This window comes from Corapipo altera, unplaced genomic scaffold (assembly GCF_003945725.1).
Source record: "Corapipo altera isolate COAL_440 unplaced genomic scaffold, ASM394572v1 61411, whole genome shotgun sequence".
NCBI classification, from domain to species: domain Eukaryota; kingdom Metazoa; phylum Chordata; class Aves; order Passeriformes; family Pipridae; genus Corapipo; species Corapipo altera.
In genome coordinates this window covers 3,469,528-3,480,114 of record NW_020884875.1, presented here as the reverse complement: position 1 = coordinate 3,480,114, position 10,587 = coordinate 3,469,528, and the positions used below count along the sequence as shown (strand labels likewise).

The following is a 10,587-nucleotide window of genomic DNA, read 5'->3' as shown; positions in this document are numbered from 1 at the left end:
CTAGAACTGGTTGAAAACTACACAAAAAAAAAGTACAAGGAAGTTATTTATTGTAATAGAGAAGTGACATCAGATTCTCATCTGTGTTTATAATAGTACCAGGTTTTCTTTTCTGCAAGGTTGTGCTCCAGGGAAGATTACTGTTATCTATGAAATTCTACCAGTAATCTTTCATTATCATTCAAAAAGTTAACTTTGCATTGGAGAAAGGATTTTTGTTTTGATTTAAGCCTTATTTGCATACTGATTGCTAGCCAGGTTTTATATAAACATGGCTGGTTTGGATATGTCTACACTGTCTTCCAGATACAGACCCAAACATGCACTCAAGTCGAAGCTCATTCATGCCAGAAGTCCAAGGACTTTGGGCAAAATTTGACCATTGCTGATAGGGCAAGCAATCATACACCACTGTTTAGTATGATCCCAAGCACATTCCTGCCTGCTTTCTGATCAGCGTCTACTGACAGTAAAATTGCTATCTCAGAGATAACTGTGAAAAACAGTGTATGTTTTCAATAAGCCATTTTTTTTTGTGCCTGTAGTCCATACTCTGATAGTATTCTACAGACAGCATTTTCCCCTTTAGGTCTATGAAGGAAGAATAGAGATAAAGAAAAAAAATCCACTGTATACACTTAGCATTAGGGAGATGATGTTCACATATCCTATCTCATTTTTTCCAATAAGAACTACAACTGATGCATGTATTTTTCCATTCAGTTAATATTCATATGCACATACATAAAAAACGGCAAAAGATATTGCAGACAGGTAACACCAAGAGAGCAAGAAATAAATGTGCAGTTAATAAAGATTCTCTAGCTTCTGTTGTAAGAGTGAAAAAGTAGCAAACACTGCACAAAGGTCTTATCTGAATAAGAGACATAAAAGAGCTACTTGATAGCCCTGCTGTTCTCAGTAGAAATCTTCTGGAAAAATGCTTGCTCAGTTCCCAGAGAAATTCAGTCCTTTTGTGAGAGATCTCACTTTTGTACTTTGCTTCCTTTTTTTAAAAGACCAGAAGTTTAATTTTTTTGAACTACAGAGAATGCCTGTTTAGGGCTAAATGTGGACAGTCATACTGTGAATCAGATAAGCTGCATACTTGGCAGAAAAAGAATTGCAAAGTGTGATGCTTTCAGCTTCAGTTGACTTCAAGTTGTCATTACAAGATCCTGTCTCTTTTGAAATACTTCTCTTCTGAAAATCTCCAAGTGTGGATTTCTTGCGTGTTGCATAATGTTAGGCAGTATATGTTTTAGGAAAATATAGATAATAAAAATGCACGAAAAGTACATTAAAAAAAAATAATTGTGAAATAAGGTAATTGAAAGGTCATGTCATTGTCTAACCCCAGCCAGGAACTCAGCTCACTCATTTCCCCCCACGGCAGAAGGGGAGAGTGAATCAGAGGAGCAAAAGTGAGAAAACTCATGGCTCAAGATAAAGACAGTTTAATAGGGAAAGCAAAAGCCACACATACAAGCAAAGCAAAACAAGGTTTTATTCACCACTTTCCATTGGCAAGCAGGTGTTCAGCCATTCCTAGGACAGGAGGGCTCCATTGTGCATAATGTTTACTTGGTTAGACAAATGCCATCACTCCCCATTCCTCCTTCTTCCCCAGCTTAGATGCTCAGCATTATGCCATATGGGATGGAATATCCCTGTGGTCAGTTGCAGTCAGCAGTCCTGCCTGTGTCCCCTCCCTTCTTGTGCAACTCCCAGCCTCCTCACTGGTTGGGTGGGGTGAGATGCGGAAAAGGCCTTAACACTGTGTAAACACTGCTCAGCAGTAACTACAACATCCCTGTATTATCAACACAGTTTTCAGCAAATACGAAAGACAGGCTACTTTGAAGAAAATTAGCTTTATCCCAGTCAAAACCTGCACAAGTCATCACTCAGTCTGTTAGTGAGATAAAATTAAGTGTTGTATGGACCATATTATATTCCTTGTTACAATCCCATCTAGAGATGCACTTTCCTTGCAAGGTTCTGTGTTTCTACAGTAATAACACCAATACTGCTTCTACCCAAGACATCACAAAGCATGCTTTAAAGGTCTGTTAAATAGCACAACGGTTTTCATGGGTAATGAATGGGCAATTTTTTTCCTACTAGGAATGAAAGATGCAATTCATGGAGTTTCAGTGGGCAGAGAAACTTCTGCAGCACACAACAGCTGGAAAAATTAGTGCACTGTCATGAGAACTGCCTAAGGACTGTTTTCTCTTTCACTGCTCAAGGATGAAGCTGCAGAGAAGCTATACAAATACTGATGAATTATGCTGTACTGATACACTGGGATGTATTAGATGATACAGAAGGCTTGTCAATGCCCACATAGAATCATAGAATGGGTTGGGTTGTAAGAGACCTGTAAAAGGACATCTAGTCCAAAACCCCTTATCAAGATTAAATAAACAGTGACTAACAAAGGTGTGTGAAAAGAAAATCATGTATTTTCTAACCACTCTAGTCAGAGATTTCTAACAGTGCCTTCTGCAACACAGATTTATTCTCTTATTTTCCTACTACTAAGTTCAATTAACTTACTGCATGGAATTCATGGTCTCTGTGTGAAGTAAAAACTATTTAATGATTACTTTAAAAAATGTAATTAACACATGCACTGCTCCTGGCTTGATGCATTTTAATTGTGAAGCTGAGAGAAGAAAAAGCCTCGATGCAATTTAGAATTAATAAGCTTTGTTTTTATAACTTTATAAGCAGCTTGAAACAATTTCATGAAACCTTCAAGTATGTTTAAAAGAAGTACGTACCAATAAGAAACTGTACTTGAAATTTTATTTCCAGTTTGAAAATTCCAGGACAGTTCAAATGTAGGAGTGAGCACACCACTTTTACAGCAAAGCTAGACAGTATTTATCTGTAAACCTAGAAAAAGACACATCTGTAAGGAGCTTTGGCTTGAAAAAAAGTGGTTTTCCAGTTGATACACTAGCTGTAGATTCAGGAAATCTGTTTATCAAGCCCTAGAGATCTAAAAACAATCAAAAACCTTGCAGAAGTCCTAGAGAATAATGAAAGTGTTGAACAGCAGTTTTTTAGGTCACTCATACTTGGAATCTAATTTCCAACATAATGCCAATGTGTAAAAGTGCTCAAACATTTGTTTGCATCAAAATGACTGTGTTCACACATCTGTCTGCAGTCTCCCACACTTACCTGCAATCTGCACTGTGTGCTAGAGACTGCAACTCAAATTCTTCCCAAGCCAAGTCCAAATATGCTGTCTGTACAAAGGGCATGGTTTGCTCTCTTTTGAAAGAAAGAGTAATAAAGGTCAGCCTGGGAATGCCTATGATTTCTTCAGTGCACCCCAAGTAGCCTTTTCTAACTGCTCAGCTTGATTCTGAGAATCAAAAAGAATCTGGCACAGGGCAGAAAAAGCTAGAGAAGAACAGTCAACTGTAAACCTTTTCCTGGGTTATCTCAGGTGAGCTACTTTGTGTCTCACTGGACTTAACACTACCCACAGGGCTGATGTAAGGACAAACACATTAAATGTTGTCAAGCATGGGAATAGGGTCCACATGGAGAGATCTCATTTCCCTGTGACAGACTTGTTGCAAACACTATGACTGTGTGTCTAGTCTGAGGAATATAAGTAAACTTAATAAGAATGACCCAACATTTTCACAGTAGACTGTTTTGCATTTTTATCTGACACCTAATTTTCCATTAAATAATTATGCAACCCTTAGCAGTAGGTTTTCTTAAGTCTTACCACTGTCAGGTGTAATTTATTATTCTTCTTATCAGAGTTATTTAAAAACCAAACAAAATTATTTTTTTCTTCTAAAAAAACTATCTTAGCGGTACTAATTCTAATTGTGGCTGAATTAATAAAAATCCAAGAATTACAACAAACTAATTCTTACACTAGAAATTGAAATTCTACAGTGCATTTTGCAGATGGTTCCAGTAACTCTCACAACCAGAAGAACGTAAAACATGCTACAGGGGAAGCTGAACAATAAAGAACAAAAAGATGCTTTATTTTTTTTCCTGGCATTTGTGAGGTTTACAAAACCTGAAATAAATTTCATAGATCAGCCAGGATAAGTTGATCTCAGTTATTGTTAAAAAAATTTTACATTACATCTATAGATCTTTCACTACTGATTGTGCACATTCTTCTCTTCATGAACAATTTTTTTATTAATTGTTTTATTGCAAGGTAAAACTTAATTAGGATATGTTATCTTTGCATAATCCTCCCACAGTTTACTGAGCACAGAAGTATTTGGAAATATATTAACAATTGCTGAATCAGACCTAAAATTAAAAACTAGTTAGGACTGTTCTTTTTCACTGTGAAACTCACATTCTACACACTAATATATTTTAGGCTACTTTAACTTAAAAATATATGTGTTTTGTCTCTGGAAATATTGTCCAAGTTGTAATATAATGGAAACATGTTGCAGAGCAAATCTGCTGTTAGAAAGTCACAACCAGAAGTTCATCTTTGAACTCTTCTGGTGTGACATAAGCTCAGCTGAAAAAGCCATTTTAACTGTATTATTACCAGTGTCAAATAAAATTTATGTTTTAATAGGACTAAAATGAGATGACTGTCCCACAGCCCAACAACTTCTGTCTCACAGATCCCATTGGATACTTCTAATGAAGTAGTTTACAGCTCTGAATGAAAATTATTCCTATGCAGAAGTAAAGCATGTATGTTGCTTTAGGCATCAGAGAAACTGTAGGATTATGATGCATATTCAGCCTGAAAAAGCAAACGAGGGAAAACAAATAAGTATTCCACAAATTTTTTATATGCAAAGCCTTATAATCATCCTTATTGTAGCAGACAAGTAATTTCCTTTATTAGAGTTCTGATAGCTTTCCTTCCTTTGTCTGAACTCTGCTGCCTGATGTTTCCACTTCTCCGAACAAAATATTTGCAGACTGGAAAACAGCTCTTCCATACACAGAGAACTAAAAATGTTTGCAGACTGTTTTGTGTTAAAATAGTGTTTTCCTTTACACATGAAGAGAAATATCTAAGACCACCTCTCTCTGGACCAACATCCTTTTTTTAAATTAAAGTAGTAAGCCGTTCAGTTCTGAGTATGCATCATTTCAGAGAGTATTTAAATAGTTCTGTATCTGTTAAATAAACATTGCATTTGAATTATCACTTTGGTAAACCTTGAAATTGAATTTTCTCTTCAGAAAATTTCTTCAGGAATTTTGTCTTCTCTATAGGAAGAGTATGGTACAATAAACATGGATATATTCCTGTAGTATGGAGATTCCAGGATACATTTGGTTGTGCTGTCTTAGATGGTATGGTTCTTCCAACATGTATATGGATTGTTAAATTTTAGGAGTGAATACTCTCATTCAAAATCTCTACTGTTAGGTGCTCCCAATGCACATGGAGTGAGGTCTCTCCCTCTGCACTAATGAGGACAGGAACATATTTTACCTGCATTCTGCAAAGTTTTAATGTGATCAAAGTTCCTCTCAGTTGTGCAGTTTTGGCTGATGACTCTGCAGTCAGTAAAAGTGCTGAAGATTGTCTCATGGCTTTTGCAATCCTTTTTCTTCATACGTCTGCTCCCTCACTGGTGGCAGAAGTCCTGTCATCAGAAAAAAAACCTCTTAGCTTTTATTTAAGAGACAAAAGAATTAAATAGCAAAAGATTAATAAAAACTGTTTAAAATCTCACGATTTTGGAATTACAAATAATGCTTTTAGTTACATAGCTTCCCCCCTTTCTTTCATTGAACCCCATTTTTTTCTTTCAAAAATAATACATATAGGAAAAACAGTGATGAAAGTAAAAGGATGCTGTCAGAGTTTCTAAAGTTTACTGAAACCGCCTCATAAACAAATGGCATGGTGTTTAACTTGAATGACCTCTCTCCACCAGGAATATAATCAATAAGGCTTAGGCCACTTTACTTGTTACTTATTTTATGCTGCCTTATCTTCAGGTCTTATCTTCAAAACTACTAACATATTTCATATTTCCAAATTAAAAAAAAATTTTTGGAGAAAATATATTTCTGTCAACTATGGGGGGGGGGGGGAGGGGAACCCCAAAAAACAAACAAACAAACAAAAATCCAAACCTACAAAACCCCACAGCCCAGGAAACCCATAAAAAAGGTAATATGGATAAGACAAAGTCTACACTCTGCCACCATACCCACAAAAAATGCAGAAAAGCATTCACACATTAATTACTCCAAGAAGCCCAATTTCAATGACATAAGCAAGGCCTGGTTCACCAGACAACTTAGTGCTCCTGCTTATAGCTGATCATTGAGCAGGCACTGCAGCAGAATTGAGTATACCATCTTATATAGTTCACTGTATAAAAGGGTTCTTATGATTTTTTTATTGTTGCCACAGAAGAGAAGCTATTTTCAAAAGTTTGAAAGGAAAATGAAGAATTCATAAAAAAGACAGACTTATCAAAGGTGATCTTTTTGCTGATATTAAAGCAGTAGGTAAGACTGCATGCCTTCAGCATAATTACAATTAGACCAATTGTTCTCAAATTGTATTCAGATTTAGAGTAATTGTTTTCAAATTGTATTCAAATCAGAGCCTGGCTTATTTTTTGCAGCTACCTTATTGTAATGAAAGATACTGCCTCCCTCGAAGTCTGGTCCTGTTTGAGACATTTAAAATATCTTCTGCATATTTTGAAGCAACAGCTTGCAAAGCAAACCTTGTGATGAGATGGTACGCATTCTTATCATGCTGAACTTTATTTTTACGCTTAACAGATCATAGACAATTTTTTAGTTGTCTGCAGGTAAGTTTTCACTTTAAATTGTATTTTTAACAAAAGACTGGTTTTTTACATTATATTTTTCATTTTCAAAATGTCATTTTTGTTCAGACATCAGAAAGCAGAGGCTGGTGGCAGAAAGAACTCTGTCCAAAAAATCTTGCTTGGCTTAATTTTTGGATGCCAGTTCCTTATGATGTTGTGTTTGCCATGTGAACAAAGCCTTTTCTGAGCAGAGTCATACTGCATAATCTGCAAACCTGCACAGTAACAGTTTATGATTTTATATGATCAATATCAACAAGCTCAGTAATTCATAGTAGCAGCAAGCTAAGATCTTCAAAATATATCTTCCTAAAGCATTATAGCCCCAGTTTTTGTTTCGTATACAACATTAAACATTTGATAAATGGCAGAATTCTCAATAGAGATTATATGATTAATCTTGCAAAATGCCTTTGAGAAGGTAGCAGGAGATACTTGGATTTACAGCCACTCAGCAGGATGCAGACTCAGTGCAGAGTAACTAATTGCAGTGTATGAGGATTGCATAATCTGGCCTGTAGTTTTAAATCCAGCCAAGAGGTCCACTTAGTTAAATCCTTTAAGGACAAGCAAAAAATAAATGTTTGGAGAAGAAAATAAAATTCTGGTTTGTAGTCTTCCACAGGTATTTAGTATAGTTCCTTGGCTTTCAGAAACATATGCATTCTACATTGGGTTTTTAAATTTTATTATAATCTGTTACCGCAGACTGGGGAACCCATGGAGGTGTTGCATAACATCTCTTGTGGCACATCTGTTTGATAGTGGTCCACAGATTAGTACCACGTTATCTCCTGGCCTTGCAAAATTACCTCCTGGACACCTTGCAAGACTTATTTCTGAAGTAATTCTAAATTGTGACTCCTATTTACCACTATTTGTTTTCCTACTTTTACAATTAAAAATTTCATATCCATAAAAAAAGTCTCCTCATTAAAGTCCTTTAATGTTGGAAAAATCTACCTGGAACCTAGCAAGTCTTGATGATTCAGCTTCAGATATTGAAAGTTGTTAAACCCCATCCATGAAATGTCTCTAAACTTCCACCTCAAAAGGTTTTCAGGCTCTTTTGACTGTTTGCTTCTTTTTCTCAGTTCTTCTCACATACATTTAATTACCTTTTCAGAATTTGAGTGGCTTTTATAAAAAGTAAACCTCCAGACAAGAAACTGCTGGATTGTGTATGTCCTTTGGTTATTTTATTGGTTTAGTTATTAACGGAAATAAATGAATACTAAAGACTAAGCTTTGAGAACACAAAACTTTGTTGTTAGTGAAGAGCAGCTGTAAAAGTACAAACTACCATCCAGATTTTTCTTCTGTATATCACATCAGCTTTCAGAGTTTCATTTACTTTCGTTTTGTTATGAAAAAATTTGGCAGAGACCTTCTAGCTGAATAAACCAGCAATTTCCCAGTATCAGAGGCTTTATTAAACATAAGTTTTCTTATAAGCCAGAGTATGGTTCAATAGATGAGTCCTTGTTCCAAAACAACTGTCACAACTACCAAGTAATTACCTTGTGAGAATAAGTCAAAGTTTTTCTATGGAAGTGAGAGAAAAGAATTAGCTCAAGAGAGAAGAGGAAAATATGCTGGATGTTAATAAGTAAAGCAGATTAGTCTTAGTATGTACAATCTAAATAGAAATACTTTTCCTGAAAATTTCCTGTTTCCAAACGCAAAAAAATATGACAGCTAATTTTTCTTTTTTTTAATATCCCCAGTATTCTACTTTACCATTATTATCACTAACTTTATAATTTCTGAAATCTCTCACTTTTAATGATCTACCAAATCCATCCAGAGTACTTCGGGAATAATCTAATACTAGCACATTATCATGGTATGGCAAACTCTGGAGCACTGAAACCCTTAAAGGGCTGCTTGGTTTGCTTGACTGGTTCCTCTAAATTCTGCTTCCTCTTTGCCTTTCTCCCTTCCATTGCGTTGTGGCTTCTGTATCTTGTACTATGAGTATAGAAAAAAACAGCTTCCTCAGGAGTAGTTTAATAATTGTTTCCCTCCAATTCAGCATTAAGTGTGGGATATACTATTAGCAGATAAGAAGCCCTGAAGAGTTGAGATGTTATTCTGCGAAGGTATTCATCATATCTTCAGATTGCTCACCAAAGATAACTCAGGAAGAAGGATAAAAGCCAGTCCTATAGAGGACATGACATCAAATCATTAAAAACAAATTGTCTCCATCAGAACCTCTACAGTTTCCACTGAGCAAGAACTGATAAAACTACAGCTAAAGTACTAGACTGGACTGCCCTAGCCACTCACTAACCAGTCCATGTGGATTCTAGGTGGACAAAAACTCTCTCACCAAGAGGTGCTGCACACCAAACCGCTAAATCAGGTAAATCTAAGGTTTTCTTCCCACCCATTTCAGGGAGAGCAAATTGGAACTACAAATCAGTCCCTTCCTATCTAAAGGCAGTTGACAATTTCTCCTCTCCCTCTCCTCCCCTCCTCCCCTCTCTCCCTTCCTCTTTCTCCCCTCCCCCTCCCCTTCCCTTCCCCTCTTCTTCCCCCTCCCTGAGAGAAATCTCTTCAGACCTAACTGGTTCAAATAAAACAGTTTTCAAGTGCCAGCCACCTTTTTTTCCCATTAAAAACTGAAGATATCTACCATTCCTAAAAAATTTATCTGAATTGGATTCTTTCTCTGAATCCTATCATTCTGTGCAATTTTAGCAGGCTGGAAGATTAACAAAATGCTGGAGGTTCAATCTCTCCTTACAGCACATTGCATCCTGAGTCCTCCTGTAACATACAGCAAGGGTTTACCAAAGCAATCCTGTTCCTAGTCTTTTGCTGTTAGTTGTATAAACTGGGAGTTTTTATGAATGAAAATTTTATTCTGAAAGACATTGTACTGGCATTGAAGGATATGGAACACAGCATGAACACGTACAAGCCTGGAAAATCAACACATGGGGCATTTGTTCTACATAAACTCCTATAGCTCTGCCAACATCAGAGCTAAGATGATGTAAAGGCTTATTTGCAGTGACCTTTTTGCATCATTGATATAAAGCTTCTACACAGTTCAACCTTTGCATTACTGAAGTAACCCTTTTCTTGACAAGAAGGAAGAAGCAGTAATTATCGCAAAGTTTCTCTTTTGGAGAATGCCACTTTGCCAGATTTCACATTGCACAATCAGAATTCAGTTATTTACCAAGGAACAATCAGAAATGCATGTATACACATATCTGAGTGGGTTTACCATGTAACTACATATAAATACAAAAGAGAGTAAGCAATTGCACCCAGCCATAATCAAAGGCCTCAGAAGGTTTTGCTAGAAATGCTGCTCCCTGGGCACTTTTCTACAAGCTGAGGGATTCAGAAAGACAGATGTGAAAAAGCCGCAACTCCCATACAGTATAACCCAGCTGCCGTGCAGCCACTGACCCTCGAAGCCGGGCTGTCCAGAAGATCACCAGCCAAAGGGGAGGGACAAGCTGGCTCTGCCCCAGGCAACCTTCTCCAGCCAAGCCGTACCAGCGCCGGCTGCCCCCGAGCACCGCTCCACCCACGGTGGTCCCGCATCCGCGGCCCTTGGGGACAAAAACAAGACCTGCCACAGCCGCCCTACCTGCCCCGTAACCCTCCCGCCGACCCCGGGGGGGTCTCCCAGGAGGCTCAGGGCAGGGCCCCGCTCCAATTAGGCACCGCTGCGCTCCCCGCCCTTCCTCCGCCACATAAAGGGCGGCGAGCGCAGCGTGGGGCCGGTCCT

General features: G+C 37.5%; 1 long non-coding RNA gene across 1 annotated transcript; it reads right to left on the bottom strand.

The window, feature by feature from the left end:
- Positions 1 to 2,800: 2,800 nt before the first annotated feature.
- Positions 2,801 to 10,585, bottom strand: LOC113943273. The gene is made up of 3 exons (XR_003526270.1): positions 10,447 to 10,585; positions 5,380 to 5,624; positions 2,801 to 2,904 (listed from the first exon to the last, which is right to left on the bottom strand). It is a non-coding gene; the product is annotated as an uncharacterized LOC113943273 (long non-coding RNA).
- Between the last annotated feature and the right edge of the window lie 2 nt (positions 10,586 to 10,587).